Source organism: Saccopteryx leptura, chromosome 9 (assembly GCF_036850995.1).
Source record: "Saccopteryx leptura isolate mSacLep1 chromosome 9, mSacLep1_pri_phased_curated, whole genome shotgun sequence".
NCBI lineage: Eukaryota > Metazoa > Chordata > Mammalia > Chiroptera > Emballonuridae > Saccopteryx > Saccopteryx leptura.
Genome location: NC_089511.1, coordinates 51,022,658 through 51,040,483, shown reverse-complemented (window position 1 = coordinate 51,040,483; position 17,826 = coordinate 51,022,658). Strand labels below are relative to the sequence as shown.

General features: G+C 38.8%; 1 protein-coding gene across 2 annotated transcripts in view; it reads right to left on the bottom strand.

Moving 5' to 3' along the window:
- Positions 1 to 17,826, bottom strand: part of PRKG1 (protein kinase cGMP-dependent 1) — a 1,422,417-nt gene that overhangs the window by 994,834 nt on the left and 409,757 nt on the right. The window lies entirely within an intron of this gene.

Here is a 17,826-nt window from a genome sequence, read left to right as displayed (position 1 = left end):
AAAAATCTGAGTACCCCACGGCACAGTGAAACTGACGTAAAGTGAACCACCACACTTGTCCTTCCAAAGACAAAGCCCGATGTTTTGCCATGGTCATTCTTAGCTAACTGTCTGACTAGAACTTGCTTTTATGCTCTTCAGTTCCATTAGAGGGTTTTCTCCCTCTGACCTCTGTGTGACTGTTTACCTTACAAATATGCAAATGTACTAGAGAGACCACAGGCTCGAGATGGGGAGCCCTGAAAAGTGGAAGTCATACATTCAAAGTCTATCACTTTGGCCGGTGCCAAAGTAAAGAAGCAGAAACCACATGCTCATTTGAAGGTTGAAATGTGAGGTGAAACTGAGTAGGAGATACATTCTGCCTTCCAGGAGGAAGAAGACATATGATTCATAGTGAGTCTTGCAGGGTAGAGCTAGCTCATTGAGCCAAATGGCTCCCTGCCATTGACGCCTGAGAAACAAGGAAAGGCAGGTTAGGTAAAGGGATAAATGGCTTATTATAAAAAGGACCTTGATAACCACTGTAAATTTAATTATATTCCCACTGCCAGAATCCCATCAATATTGAAAAGCAACAAAGAAAACAATTTCCTGAGAGATTCAGGATGGTCAAAATTTTCCCTCAAAAAATAGTCAAAGGAAGTCAGGAAAAACAAAGTACGAAAGAAGTGAACACAAACAGAAGAGACCGATGCAGCCTCTAAACCAGTGGTCCCCAACCCCCCGGCCACAGACTGGTACTGGTCCGTGGGCCATTTGGTACCGGTCCGCAGAGAAAGAATAAATAACTTACATTATTTCCATTTTATTTATATTTAAGTGTGAACGATGTTTTATTTTTTAAAAATGACCAGATTCCCTCTGTTACATTCGTCTAAGACTCACTCTTGACGCTTGTCTCAGTCACGTGATACATTTATTCGTCCCACCCTAAAGGCCGGTCTGTGAAAATATTTTCTGACATTAAACTGGTCTGTGGCCCAAAAAAGGTTGGGGACCACTGCTCTAAACCATCAACATGTCAAAGACTTCTAGGCAAGAGGGAGTCATACTTGTTTCATGCCCTGTTCAAGGCAGTTAAGGTTTAGCGTTATCATAAAAGGTTGACAGCTCTGCAGGTGCATATATGAGTTTTTAGTCATAGATGAATAAAGGCAAGCTACAATTTTGGCATTTAAAAGGCGGTTCTTAGAAAGCATTTGTAATCACATAGAGGGTTGTACATGATGTCCACAAAGGTCTTGTTCTATATTTAGGATTTTAATTCTAGAATTCTGAATATTTGGGTCAAAATTTGAGAACTTTACACTGGAACTGGGACTATGATTACATAAGTGAGATACTCTCATCAGACATAAAAGTTAAGGAGGCATCCCCAAACAATCCAATCAGGATAAATAATATTTTAATGCAATATCTAAACAATAAGCAAACTCTGGTTCCTGAGCTAGTTGCCTGTTTTTATACATGAAGTTTTATGAATCAGGTGAGAGAGGCAAAACTAGATCTGTATTTAAAATTATGATGCTATCTCTATGTTATTTATCATGGTTATCTTTTCCATTGACTTTAAAATATTGGATTGTCTTGCCTGACCAGGCGGTGGCACAGCGGATAGAGCATCAGACTGGGATGCGGAGGAACTAGGTTCGAGACCCCGAGGTCGCCAGCTTGAGCGCGGGCTCATCTGGTTTGAGCAAAGCTCACCAGCTTGGACCCAAGGTCATTGGCTGAGCAAGGGGTTACTCAGTCTGCTGAAGGCCCATGGTCAAGGCACATATGAGAAAGCAATCAATGAACAACTAAGGTGTCGCAACAAAAAACTGATGATTGATGCTTCTCATCTCTCTCCATTCCTGTCTGTCTGTCCCTATCTATCCCCCTCTCTCTATCTCTGTCTTTGTAAAAAAAAAAAAAAAAAAAAAAAAAAAAAGAATTGTCTTGAATATTGAGTTTTTTGTGTTCTCTTAATTTTTTTTTACCCTGACTGTTTCACTTGGAATACCCCAGTACTGGCCATACTGCATACACATTGAAGTCAAACTACTACGAATGTTGCCTGGCTCAACATACTACAGTTAACCACATTCACTAAAATTTAATAACTTGCTAAGAGAATTATATAGATAATCGATTTCCCTCTGATAGCACCTCCATTCAAATACTATGTTCCCATTTTACAGGTAGGCACCTGAAGCTTTTTGGCCAAGATAATACAGCAAAAGCAGAATGTGACAAAGTCAGGATTCAGTTCTCTGCTGTTTGATGTGGTGGCCATGCTCCTAATCACCATTTAGGGACCTGACAAGTTTCTTCTGGAGAAAACTGTTTTTTATTGTTCATGGCATCATGTTTTGATAACCTGAAGGAACTTCTTTTTTTCTAGTTTTATTTGTTTGTTTACTAAATTAATAAAAATAATCAAACAGGACTTGCATCTTTTTTTGAAGGATCAAACATAATTGAATATTATTATCAAGTATACCTGTACAGTGTAGAAGAAATTGTTAATGTATATAACATAACATAATATTTTTAAAATTCAAATTATTTAACTTATATTTTTGGTAGGACCTGGTTACCTAGAAAGAATTTTCCTAATTTAAGCAGTGTAGAGTGACTTGATATTTTAGACACACATGCACACACACACACACAAACAAAATAAACCAACAACTTGGAGAAATATTTGCAAACATACCTAGACTTGTGGAGTTATGGGGACCTTCTCCTTCTTCAGGGCAGAAAATATTTCTCCTCTACTACAACCTCTCTTCTCCAAAGGTTATCTAGCTTTAGTTTCAACCACAATAATGTTGTGTCAGTTACAGCCATACCAAAGAGATGTGGTCAATACTTTTACTTAAGTCTCAATGCTATTTCCCTTAAGCGCAAGAACAGAGCACTGCTGGTGGGGTTAGTATGCCTCAGAGGTCTCTTTCAATGATGAAAAATTACTTCCATTAAGCCATTCAATTTTCCTCCTTTTTCAACTTAATCAACTTTATCTTAATCATATCTCAATTACAGTTTTTCAGTTACTGTCAGCCTGCCCACAGCACCTTGACCAGCCAAGCATTGCTGAGAAAGGGCAGCTCTCTTTGGTTCATGCAGCTTAGCCTCAAGGTATGATTCTTTGAACCAGGACAAGTATGAGAACTATGCACAATCAACACCTAGAATAAGCAGGGACATGTGAAGTGGCCTGGGCCAAAATCATGGCCAAACCAACTAGATTTTTCCCCCCTCAGGTATCAGACATAAGAAATTACCTAAAAAATTAGGCATTGCACAATGAGAAATAAGTCTAAGAAGGAGATGTATGCGTGTTGGTGGGGAGAGGCTGTGTCCATCTTAACAGGCCATATAGGAGACTAAGTTATGCAGAAACAACCTTGCAGAGAGCAAGGGGATGCTGAGTGAGAAGCCACATAGCCTGTGGCAGAAATGGAAAGGGGAGAAGGCCTCTGCATTGTCCTTTTTTTTTTTTTTCATTTTTCTGAAGCTGGAAACGGGGAGAGACAGTCAGACAGACTCCCGCATGCGCCCGACCGGGATCCACCCGGCACGCCCACCAGGGGCGAGTACATTGTTCTTTGTTCTCGACTGTCTCCTCATCCCAGCTCCAAACCACACGCATATTTAAAACACAGACCTCATTCCAAAATGAAACAATTATTCCAGCATTTGGGGCATTATAAACCAGGTTTCCTAAATGTTTACTACTAATATAAAGAATGTGATGGTAATGGGGGTGTGTGGGGGGGATGGGGGGAGGGTGTGGGGGGAAGGGGAGGGGCACAAAGAAAACCAGATAGAAGGTGACAGAAGACAATTTGACTTTGGGTGAGGGGCATGCAGCATAATCAAATGTCAAAGTAATCTGGAGATGTTTTCTCTGAACATATGTATCCTGATTTATCAATGTCACTGCATTAAAATTAATAAAAATAAAAAAATTAAAAAGAGGCTAATATAAAAAAAATAGGAATGATTTTCAAAAGGATGAACAATTTTTAAAGAAAAGAAAATGTTTAAGAATTCATGAGTAAAAATCAAATTTCTGGAGAGAATCACTAGGTAGGAGAAGCATTAGGATAATGATTAAGAGAACGATTCTGGAACCAGACCTCCTGAATTATAGCCCTTGATTGTCAGCACCAGCTATTTCACTTGGGCAGTTTGCTCCATATCTCTTTGCTTCCATTTCTTCATCTATAGCAAAGCGTCGTTGTGAGGATTAAATAAACTGATACATGTAAAGCACAAGCAATGAAGCTTTATTGAACATATACAATGTGTAAAAAGGAAAGTGCTAGGGACTCTTGTCTCATACCTTAAGTGAACTTGAGGACTGTACTATAGAATTCCATGGTCTAAGATAAAGATAACCACAAGCCAGCATTTCACTGCCCTTTGTGTGAATTAAAGGTGGCCACAAGTTCTCTCTGTCAGTCTCCTAACCGGGAGTTGGGGTTCATTTCCTCTGCTCGGTTCCTGTTGCTGGTGAACAAACAGAATATGGAAGATGCAATGCTATATCAGTTCCGGGCCTACATTTAGAGGGCAAGCAACTCCCTTTTGTGATACTTGCTTTTGGGGCACTCATTCTTACACTCCAGCCACCATGCTGTGGGAAGCCCAAGTCACAACTAGAGGCCAGGCACTGTCGCTTCAGTCTGTTGACCCAGCTGAGCTCCCAGCTGACGGGCAGAGTCAACAATCTGCCACATGGTGACTCATGTTGGATGTTCCAGTCTAGAAGATTTCACTCTGAGTAGTGTCCAGGGGTGATGGTTTTCACCTGGGCCCCACAGAGGCCAAGTGAAGTTGATGCCATGTCTGTTACTTAAAGTTCTTCATATATTAACTTATGAAAATATACTAAGATAAAATTTTAAAATGTGTCCTTCTCACTAACATTTAAAATGTAGCATTTTTTATTAAACAGACACAAACATAAGCAGTATAATTGTGTTACTCTCAAGATCATTACAAGATGAAATGGTAATTCAGAGGGCAACATGTAGCAGTATGGTTTAATGATGAGACAAAAGTTTAAAGTTATATGACAGATATTTTCCTCCTGCAGTTCTGCTAGTATGTCTGCATGACAGCAGGCCTACCCTCATCTGGAGTTTATGACAGGAGTCAAAATTATGAAGTCAGTGCCACCAGCCACCACTTTACTCCTTAATCTCACCCTTTCTACTTGATGCTGTAATCTTCATCTTTATGTAGATGAGGTAATGAGCATGGTCTCTTCTGTGTCTTACTGACTTTATTGAGATCCCTCCATTTAATGGTCATCTTTCCTGACCATTTAGATAAAAATTTATATCATCAAAAATTCACTGTTCATAAAGCCCAAAAATTGATTAACTGATGGGTAAGATTTGGAAATGTGGCAAAAATAGACCACGCTTGCTTTTATTTCTGAGGATTTTTGCTTGTTTATAATATTTCTTACATTTTGTTTAAACATTCATTGGGGGGAGGGTTATATATAGTGGGAAAGATCAAAGCCAATTATACCTTTCATGGGAAAAAGAAAACATCCATCAGAGAAAATGAGAACATTTATTTTGATCCAGATTGAGTTCAGAGTGATTCAGGACGTTCTGTAGTGGTTGTTGAAAACACCGCCTCGTGTAAAATAAATGATCCATCATGGCAAAATGTGGTCAATGCTCATGTCAATAAGAGACCAAAATATGCAGAGAAAGTAAACAGTTTTGCAAATAGCAACTGACAAGTTTCTATTATCCTTTATTTCTTTTTGACTGGCAGGAAAAACTGTGGCTCAAAGTTGATCTTGTTAGCTCTGACAGTCCTAACCCCTTCCCTGCCGACAGCAAGCCACCTAACACAGAAGATGACACAATCCTCACTAACCCCAGATAAAAAAATGATAACGTGCTTTAGTGATAATGTGTGTAAGCCACAAGAGGCAAAACCAGAGTGTTAATGTTCTCTCCTAAAAGGATAGAACGATAAATCTCCCTTAGTCGATATATATATTACCACTGAATCGCACTGGTACAAGAGGAACTTAAAAAACAGAGAGACAGAACCACAACAGAAGATTCTGCTGGGACGGACACCAGCAAGGTTAGCAAACCTTGCCAACGAGCACACCTCTAATGAAAACAACTTCAGTGGCATCCTAGATCCACAGTTGCTAACTATGGGGATTCTTTTGGTTTGCTTTTAAAACAAAAGTTAAAAAAAAAAAAACCCTCGTTGTTAATAAGTCAAACTTGGTTGTTTTCCCCTGTTGATTTATTTCATGTTCATTTGATTATTGACCTAGCCAAAAGAACTTAGAAAGGTAGAGAGAAAAAATAATTTTTACACCCTACACAGGCCTGGGTAAAGCATCTGTGTTCTGGATTAAGCCAGCCTATGTTCCCTCATTAGTTCTGGGACTAGTCAACAAGGCAGCACTCTGTGATGGAAGCAGAGAAAGGGATTCTAATCCTGACCCTGACTTTAGAAGATTAGGGGGAGCAGAGTTAACCACTCCAAAATACTCCTCTTTAAGATATTATTTTAAGCTGGTTATTAAAAAAAAACACCCACAAAGACTCAGAAAGAACTTTTTACTTTCCTCCTAACTGCTGAAAAGAAATTTAGAGAGGATAGGCTCCAGGAAGTGTGATATCAACATAGATAAGTAAAATTGAATGGGGACTGTAAGTGTGATTGAGAAGAAACCAGCAAGACTTACTTGATCACAGCCCTCTCTGTGTTCCCTTGGTTAAAGATAGCTCAGCAAAGATATATTTATTAAACACTTGCTTTTCTACCTCCATGTGATTTGTCTTCCTGCCCTTCAAAGTCCCAAACCTCAAACCTCTGCCCCTTCTCCTGAACTCAAGATGGTACATAAGCTTTAACGACTACACTATATTCATCTCGCATTCCTATATAATTCGTGTGTGTCCATTCATAACAGGCTTGGTTGTTTTCCCCTGTTGATTTATTTCATGTTCATTTGATTATTGACCTAGCCAAAAGAATTTAGAAAGGTAGAAAAAAAAAATAATTTTTACACCCTACACAGGCATGGATAAAGCGTCTGTGTTCTGGATTAAGCCAACCTATGTTCCCTCACTAGTTCTGGGATCTTGGACAACCTTTTGACTTCTGATTGCTATAATTTCTGCTTCTTTAAAATGGCGATAACAACAGAATTCTCATCATACAGTGTTTATGAGGACTAAATCGAAGCCATTTACTTTTGTTCAGGGTTTCTTAACCATAGCACTCTTGATATTTTGGACTGGATAATTTTTTGTTGTGGGAGAATGTCCTCTGCCTTAGAGGATATTTGGCAATGTCCCTGACTTCTACTCACTAGATATTAATAATGACAATTTTAAAAAGTCTCTAGGTATTGTCAGAGACCCTCAGTTGGCAACCAGAGCTTTAGTGCCTACCAAGTATCAACTCGTGAATAACTTCATGTAGATCATTCATATAGTTGGTCTTACCTGTTTGCAAATGAAGAAACTTTACTTCACCTTAAGAAAGTAAATACCCTGTGTGCTTTAAGTATACTAATGTAATGTGCAGAAAAAAGTAATTGTTTATTGACTAAATATCTTTTATTTTTTGTACTTGCACGTACACATTAACTCATAATTTTCATAATAGGAAGTCAGTACTAGGGTTTCTACATAGTTCTTTCCCGTGAAGAGACTGATTAATCTATGATACTTATAATGTGAAAGTTGAGTTGCTATCACCTTAAAACAAGTTTGAAAATTCCAGTACATACATGCATGTTTTAAATGTATGAATCAATCTACTTAGCCAGCATGCAGTTTCCAGGAATGTGAACCAGTCTGTGAAGTTGGGGCTAAGTTATGGTTCATAAATGGACACAGCCAAGAGCCTCACCCGGTGGTCCCATTGAATCACTTCGGTTATAAAGCTATGATGCATGGAAGACTCCTGCAGTTTTGCACTTGGAATCAGTGGTGGGATTCAGCTGGTTCACACCAGTTTGGCAGAACTGATACCTAATTTTTTGTTGAGTTTGGTAAACTGGTTGTTAAAATAACACTTGTAATCAGAGCACTCTCTAAGGTGGGCACCTGGGCAGCCACCCAATGTGGAAATCACAAATTTACATTCCTTACTCTTTTTTTAACATTTATCTGTGCGGCCCTGGCTGGTTGGCTCACTGGTAGAGCATCGGCCTGGCGTGCAGGAGTCCTGGGTTTGATTCCCGGCCAGGGCACACAGGAGAAGCGCCTATCTGCTTCTCCACCCCACCCCCTCTCCTTCCTCTCTGTCTCTCTCTTCCCCTCCCGCAGCCAAGGCTCCATTGGAGCAAAGTTGGCCCGGGCACTGAGGATGGCTCTGTGGCCTCTGCCTCGGGCACTAGAATGGCTCTGGATGCAACAGAGCGATGGCCCAGATGGGCGGAGCATCGCCCCCTAGTGGGCATGCCAGGTGGATCCCGGTCGGGCGCATGCAGAAGTCTGTCTGACTGCCTCCCCGTTTCCAACTTCAGAAAAATACAAAAAAAAAAAATTTATCTGTGCAACAGCATATTCTAAGCACCCGTAGTAATGTTCATTCTGTCCATAGGTGAAAATATTTGCAAGTGAGGACGCCAATTGAGAAACAATATAGAAATATGTTAATAACAATTTTATTGTTTTTTGTCAGGTATTACTTAACATTTTTTCATTAATATTTTAAAACTATTTTATATAACATAATCTTGTTTTGTGTACCTCTTTTATTGTTCTTATTTAAGTATTAAATGTATAAAATAATAAACTACCTTTCAGTATATTTTTTTTATACTTAAAACGGACATTAGGGCAGACAGCTGGTTGTTAAATTATTTGAATCCCACCACTACTTAGAATGTATTCTACATGATTTGCCTCTAATGCTGTATGAATGGCTAAAGTGTGTGTGGAGTTTTAAACCATTTTAATTCAGCTTAATCAACTAAATACCTTGACCACAAACATCCCTGCTCAGTCAACACATTTGGCCCAGGCTAAAATCAAGAAACTAAGTAGGGATGAGGTTCTGCCAGATTTTAAGTATGGCTAGTGGGCTGCAATTTATCTGGGTTGATGGGTATGCATGTGTGTAGATGGGAAATCCAAACATTTGATAGAATCAAAGCAACGTGTTGTTGATCCTTCTTCTCCCTGTCTAAGCTAGAATACAGCTGTCAAATAGGACTGCTGACAGAAAGACCATTAAAAAGTGATGAAACTCAATTCTAGAATTATCTTGTCCACTTATCATTTCATGCATCACCCATTAACAGATCTCTATATGAGAAAAAAATGTGAGTTAATTTATTATTATTATCTCTATTTCAAAGAAGTTACTGAGGCTCAATAAGGTTAAGTAACTTGGTTAAGATTTTGGTGGGACACCAAGCTATTAGCAGAGTGAAAGTTCACACCTAGACCTGTTCAGACCTACCTGGGCTGCCTCCTACTGGTTGACTAGTGACCCTGAAAAAACTGTCTAGCTGCAGTGGCTTGGTCAGTAGAGGTCACCAGCTTGAACCCAGCCTCATCCAGCTTGAGTGTGGGGTTGCCGACTTGAGCATGGGATCATTGCTGGTTAAGCCCAAGGTCACTGGCTTGAGCAAGTGGTCACTGGCTCAGCTGGAGCCCTCGGGTCAAGGCATATATAAGAAAGCAGTCAAGGCCCTGGCTGGTTGGCTCAGCAGTGGAGTGTTGGCCTAGCGTGCGGGAGTCCTGGGTCCGATTCCTGACCAGAGCACACAGGAGAAGCGCCCATCTGCTTCTCCACCCCTCCCCCTCTCCTTCCTCTCTGTCTCTCTCTTCCCCTCCCGCAGCCAAGGCTCCATTGGAGCAAAGATGGCCTGGGTGCTGAGGATGGCTCTGTGGCCTCTGCCTCAGGTGCTAGAATGGCTCTGGATGCAACAGAGCGACACCCAGAGGGGCAGAGCATTGCCCCCTAGTGGGCATGCCAGGTGGATCCTGGTCGGGCACATGCAGGAGTCTGTCTGACTGCCTCCCCGTTTCCAGCTTCAGAAAAATACAAAAAAAAAAAAAAAAGAAAGCAGTCAATGAATAACTAAACTAAGGTGCTACAACTATGAGTTGACGTTTCTCATCTCTCTTCCTTCCTGTCTGTCCTTTGTCTTTCCCTCTCTTTCTCTAAGTAGTAATAATAATAATGATAATAATAAATTATAATAATAATTTTGTACTGTGTGAAATACAGGATGATCAGCATTTAAATTTTACTTCTCTAAACAGACTGACGGTTGCCAGAAGGGACAGGGATTGGAGAATTGGTAAAAAATGTAAAGAGATTAAGGAGTACAAATTGGTAGTTACAAAGTAGGCACAAGGATATAAAGTACAACATAGGAAATATAGTCAAAGATATTGTAATAACTATGTATGGTGCCAGGTGGGTACTGGAAATATTGGGAAACAGCTTATGAAGCATCTGATTGCCAAACCACTATGAAACTAATACAAAACACATGAAACTAATACAAAATAATATTGACTATAAACTGTAATTTAAAATAGATTATAAAATAATCTTCTTCTCTATTCCATATATGTGGAGTTCTTCTCCTAACCAACACTGACTGCTTTCATTGTTTAAGAAGGAACAATATGATTAGAAACAAAAAAGTTATTTCTTGGTGCATAATATTTTTGCATAAGATTAAAAGGTCCCCTGCATAATGGGGGTGAATCTATAAATGTAGACAAATTAGTCATAAAGAAATAATAAAAAAAGTATATATTTTTTAAAAATTCTGTTTTGCTTCTTTCTTCAAAAATATTTAACCAAAACTCTTGCTTCTAAACCATACCAGAGACAATTTATCTGCTAAAAGTCTGTAAGTTACACAGCCTGGTCAGCAGAATTATATCCCATCTCTGGAGCATAATCTAGGTAGGTAGATTTAAGAATATATATATTTTTTGTATTTTTCTGAAGTTGGAAACCAGGAGACAGTCAGACAGACTCCCGCATGTGCCCGACAGGGATCCACCCGGCACGTCCACCAGGGGGCAATGCTCTGCCCATCTGGGGCGTCGCTCTGTCACAACCAAAGCCATTCTAGCACCTGAGGCAGAGGCCACAGAGCCATCCTCAACACCCGGGCCAACTTTGCTCCAACGGAGCCTCAGCTGCGGGAAGGGAAGAGAGAGACAGAGAGGAAGGAGGGGGGGAGGGGTGGAGAAGCAGATGGGCACTTCTCCTGTGTGCCCTGGCCAGGAATCGAAAACAGGACTCCCTCATGGCAGGCCGACACTCCACCACTGAGCCAACTGGTCAGGGCCAAGAATAAAAATATTTTGATATTAAATATATGGCAATTTAGAGTCAATTGTTATGTTTCTAAAGATCCTCAGCAGACCAGGTATCAGTTGCACAGAATTGACAATTTGCCTTTATTGCAAATGCATTTAACTTTTCTCCCCCACCAACCAAAAACCCAGCACCCTGGTGAGAAAAAATAGTTCCTTTAGCAGAGCCACTTTACTGGCATTCCTTACTAAAGCACCAGATTACCAGATGTGACTATATTATTTTCACAGTGTATTTAATGGGACATAAGTTTACTGACACCTTCTGCTAGGCAATTTGTTTTTATAAAATAAGTTACAAGGTTATACAATTACTGAAACAATCCAAAAGCATTATTGCTTTCTTAGAGTATTTAATTGGAAAGGGGGAATTTTTTTTCTGACATGACATGGAGCATTTCAAAAACACACTTGCCCTTTTACTGAAAAGCTAACATTTTCTTCTAGACTTCTGATTTTCATATTCACAAGCCTTTGGTAAGCTAAACTTTAACATGAGGTTTAAGACTATAAATATTTATCATAGAAAAAAATTTAAAAAGAAACCTTAGTGTTTTTAGGCATCAGAAAGATTTGTGTGGTGTGATATAAGGTTTACTAGACTGAAATGTAGGGAAAATTGTGTGGTTGTGTTTGATCAACCATTATTTGGCTATGGAACTTTCAATGACTCTCCTATGTTTTTCTGGACATTAGTTTCTTCACTGTGAAGCAAGAAAAATTGGATGATTTCTAATATTTCCTCCAAAGTATAACATTGTGTGATGATTTTAGAATTTTTATTTCTTTTTTCTTTTATTTTTTAGCAAGAGAAAGAAAGAGAGAGATGGAGACAGGGAGACAGGAAGGGAGAGAGAAGAAAAGCATCAATTCATAGTTGCATCACTTGTTCATTGATTGCTTCTCATATATGCATTGATGGGGGGTGTAGTAGGAGGATGCGGGGTGCTCTAGTTGAGCCAGCGACCTTAGGTTCAAGCCAGCAACCTTTGGGCTTAAGCCAGAGACCATGGGATAATGTTGATGATCTCATGTTCAAGCCAGAGACTCCACACTTAAGCTGGTGAGCTTGTGCTCCATCTGGCAACCTTGGGGTTTTGAACCTGGGACCTGAGTGTCCCAGGTTGATGCTCTATTCACTGTGCCACCACCAGTGTAGAAAATATTTTTAAGTAAGAGGGAGGATATTTATTTTTAATAAAAGGAAACTGTCACAATTTAAAATACTAACTGATGGCAATTGTTTTAAATATCTCTCTTTTTTTTTTAAGTGAGAGGAGGGGAGATAGTGAGACAGACTCCTGCATGTCCCCCAACCAGGACCCACCCAGCAACCCTGCCTGGGGTTGATGCTCCAGTACCAAGCTATTTTTAGCACCTGAGACTGATGTGCTCAGACTCACTGAGCTATCCTCAGCACCCAGGTCCTTGCTTGAGCCAATCAAGCCACTAGATGAGGGAGGGAAAGGAAGAGAGAAGGAGAGAGAGGCAGATAGTCACTTTTCCTATGTGCCCTGACTGGGAATTGAACGTGGGATGTCTATATGCCAGGTGGACCCTCTATTCACTGAGCCATCACCAGGGCCTTAAATATGTCTTGAAACAAAACTATTTTATGGTTTGATAAAAGTAAATTTCAAAATACACTACACCATTTCTTAAGCTGTTATATTGGGAAATTAAGTGTTGAATGCTTTAAGATAAAAAAAAGAGAGAAAAAATTATTATGTCAGCCAACTAGCTGACATCAAAGCTAACATTCTTAATTTATATTGTGAATAATTTTATTTAAATAGAAAAAAGGCTTCAAATCACTAAGTAAATAATATCTCAGTAGCATCCCTTTTAGAAAACCAGTGCATTTTAGGTAAGTCCAAATTAGAATAAAAGATTAGAACATGATAGAGGAGAGGAAAAATGCCTCTATGTGTAAAAATACAAACACAATTTATATGTTTAAACAGAATGAAAAACCCACAGGGGTTTGTTTTCCGATTTATTGGCATGTTTTTGCTTATAGTATTTTCCTCATTATCCTTAGTATCTACTGAACTTGAGCATGGGCTCATCTGGTTTGAGCAAGGCTCACCAGCTTGAGCCCAAGGTCACTGGTTTGAACAAGAGGTCACTCAGGCTGCTGTAGCCCCCCAGTCAAGGCACATACGAGAAAGCAATCAATGAACAACTAAGGAGCCGTGATGTAGAATTGATGCTTCTCTTCGCTCTTTCTTCCTGTTTGTCCCTGTCCATCCTTCTCTCTGTCTCTCTCTGTCTTTGTTACAAAAAAAAAAGTAAACTTTTAAATTTGTAATGTAATTCATTTCTTTGATGTTCCAACCCCTTTAAATTGACACTTAGATACTTGTTACAAATAGCATTTTAATTGATACAAATAATATCTCACAGTATTATTTAAGATTGGAACGGGATATATACAAGTCCTTAGTAGAGGCAAGATTACATATAAAATAGAAATAATTTTTACTCTCCTTACAGCCCTACAGGACTTACCATAAAATGGCATTATCTTCTCTAACTAACAAGCTAAAGGCAGCCCTTAGACATATCAAATTTGTTTAATCAGAAATGGTACTGAATCATTGGATTTATGTATTCAACTATACTTCCACATTAACTAGCAGATTTAATACAGGTACTCCTTTAAAAAAAGATACTCCCTTTTCACTTTCCTTACAATCCTTATCTAAGCCTTAAAAACTACCTACATTCTAAGAAATAAAACAATTTTTACTTATACTTGTTCCATACTTTTCTTAATTTTTTAAACTTGAAATATTTTTCTTAAACTCAAGTCTTTCCACACTCGGTTCCATATTCGTTGAGGTCATGCCAAGAAAACAATGATATTTCAAATCTGATTACAAATTTTGACATTAAAAAAAATTAAAGAAACTAATGTGGAAAATGAGGAAAACAGAGCAACAACAAAAGACATTCTTGATTATATTTTAGGTCGTCCATTTTCAACTCTGACTATATGATTCATTTCTTAATGTCTAGTTTTCTTCCAGAAAAGGAGGCACATTAAGGAAATCCCAGAGTTCGTGACACAAGATAATACGGTCCTCAGCAATCAGCAATATTTTATAATAGAAATCACATGTAATGCAATTATAAGCAATCAAGCTAAAAAAAATAGGCATCATTCTTCCTTAGGGTGACATATAAATGTAAATCTGAGCTGGAGAAGTAAAAGTGAGCTCTGAAGCCAAATTATTTCAACTTTCCTATGACACAAACTATGTTCTTTTCCAGGTTTCTGTTTAGATAATTTTAGCTATTTTCCATTTTAGTGACTAAGAAATAAGAAACCCAATTTACTAAATTTAAGTAGAAAAATGTTCATTGGCTTAAATCCAAAGACTGCAGTCAAGAAGAGAGAAATTCAGTACTTAGTTTGGTCTCATATTTGGTGACTGAGATGTAGTAAAACTCATGTGGCAGGTTAGTTTGTTATGTCCAGGTTGTGAGTCACTCAGTCACTGCACAAAGAAAAGCAAAGATGACAACAAGTTTTAACAGCCACATGAGAGGCACTGAGTGACTTCCATTTGTTTGCTCACTCACACATTTATTTTATATTTCTTCCAGCAAACACTTTTTATATACTTTGTGTAAGGCATGTTTTTCTAGCTATTGAGGATAAAGCAATGAATGAAACAAAAATGTGTCTCTCGCAAAGCAGTTAATAACCAACTCTGAATAAAAGTCCCTAATTTGTAGTGCTTGTCAATGTCCATGGTATAACTATACCCATTACTGCTAATTTAACAACTAGCTTGAAAAAATCCTGACTATTTAGCAATCTGTTCCTACAAACTAGTATAAATAGATTCCATACCTCTGGGAGGGGAATAGAAAATGAGTAAAATGTGTAGCCTGAGATAGGGGTAAGTGCTATGTAGAAAAACAAAGCAGAGAGAGGGGGTATGGAATGTTTGTAGACAGAGAGACAGGGTGAAATTACAACTAACCTGGACAGAGGTCTTCACTGAGAAGGTGCAATCTGCCCACAGAGATGACAAGGTAGAGAAAATGCCCGGGCAGTGGAAACAACACTCTCTCTGTGACTTAAAAGCTCACTAATGAGAATGACAGTCTTGGTCTCTGTACAAGGTCCCTCAGTCTACTAACCTTAACCCAATATACTGTCACTTAAGCTCTTCTCCACAACTGTAGTGTATGCACAAATGAATTAGAAATTCAGAGGTTGAAAATATTCACCCTGGCCAGTTAGCTCAGTCGGTTAGCATCATCCCGAAATGACAAGGTTGCGGGTCTGATCCTCAGTCAGGGCACACTCAGGAAGCCACCAAGGAAGGCACAACTGACTAGAACAATAAATGAGTGCTTCCCTTCCCCCGCCCCTCTCTCTCCCCTCGTCTCTCTGTCTCTTTAAAAGTCAATCAATAAATAAAAAATTAAGCCCTAGCCAGATAGCTTGGTTGGTTGGAGCGTCGTCCAGAAGCATAGAGGTTGCTGGTTCAATCCCTGTCAGGCCACATACAGGAACAGCTTGATATTCCTGTCTCTCTGTCTCTATCTCCCTGCTTCTCTCCAAATGTTTTTTTTTTTTTAAAGAAAGAAAATATTAACTTCATATAATCTCTTAGGCCTCTGCCAGCCAATGTATATTGCCTAAAAATCTTACTCCTAGTCTTATGAATTAGCCTGAACAGCCTCACCTTCTCAATTCTTCAGTAAATTTAACTTGACAAATTTAGTCAAGTGAAAAGAAGAATATGAAATATATTTCAGATAACACAAGCAGATAGGTGGCCTCTCAGGTAAAATGTGATGGGTTTCAAAACTTGTTCTTCATGAGCAATCACAACAGCAACTAACATGCCCATCTGTAGAATATACTTACTAAGTATATAGACACAATGGAATGACTAAGAAGGAATTTTAAACAATGATGTAAATCTAACTATAATGAAAGGTAAAGGTGTTTGTTTATTAATGATACCAACTACACACTGACATCTCCTGAGTGTGTATGTTCTTATACCTTAGTTTCCTCATCTGTAAAATGGGACTAATAATGAGAACTAACTTATAGGTGACTGTGAGGCTTAAATAAATTAACACGTAGAAAAATTTGTGTGATGTTAGCTATCCTCCTCTTCCTCTTCATTATTATTATAACTGTTATTGTTATTACTTTGGATCAAACACTCAAAAGCATGCCTTTTATTATCTTTACTTAACATATAAAAAATTAAGCAAGAGAAAGTTTAATAAAGTGCCTTATGTCATAAAGATAGTAAGAGATTGGGTGGACATTCACAACCAGTCAAATTGTCAACAGCTATGTTATAAACCAACAACAACAAAAAGTATGCTAGGCACACAATTTAATATATATATATATATATATATATATATATATATATATATATATATATAATGTATCATATGATTGTACCCTTGAAACCTATATAATTTATTAACCAATGTCATCCCAATAAATTTAATAAAAAAAGAAAAAGAAATACAAATAAAACAACAACAAACACATTTAGGCCAGTATGAACCCCACTGTACTCTTAGGTCCATGAGGGAAAAAACATGTTGCTTACATTGACCACTACAAGAGAGTGTTCATCATGTTTAACGAATACAGAGAGAAGCCGGTCAACACTAATTACCAAGTGCTTACTTATGCCTTAATAAATACCATAAATATTAATAGGAATTATTCACATTACCCCCATGAAGAAAGTACTAATATTACATTATTTTACATATGAGAAAATTGAGTAAAACAGAATTAATAAAATATCTAAGCATACAGCTCACAGAGTAGCCATGCCAGGACTCAGACTCCAGTCTTTTGGACCCCAGATCCCGAGCACATTGTCATTGTGCTTTCTCTGCTGACACTGCTTAGCAGTAACACCAAATATAATGAGGAGCAATGATGCACTGTTTTCATTAGACCAATGGATATGTGAATCAAGGTTGGAGGTTTTGCCTGACCAGGTGTTGGCACAGTAGATGGAGCATTCGCCTGGGACACTGAGAACCCAGGTTTGAAGCCCCAAGGTCACCAGCTTGGGCACGGGCTCATTGACTTGAGTGTACAGTCACAGGCTTGAGTGCAGGGTTGCTGGTTTGAATGTAGGATTGCAGACACACCCCATGGTTGCTGGCTTGAGTGCAAAGGTCACTGACTTGAGCCTAAAAGTCACTAGCTTGAAGCCCAAGATCTCTGGCTTGAGCCCAGGGTCGCTAGCTTGAGTGGGAGGTCACTGGCTCAGTTGGAGCCTCCCACCCCCCGCCGTGGTCAAGGCACATATGAGAAAGCAATCAACTAGTAACTAAGGTGCTGCAACTAAGAATTGATGCTTCTCATCTCTCTCTCTTTGAGTCTGTCTGTCCCTGTCTGCCTCTCTGTATCTCTCACTAAAAAAAAAAAGTTTTGAGGTTTCATGTGACTAGACAATAG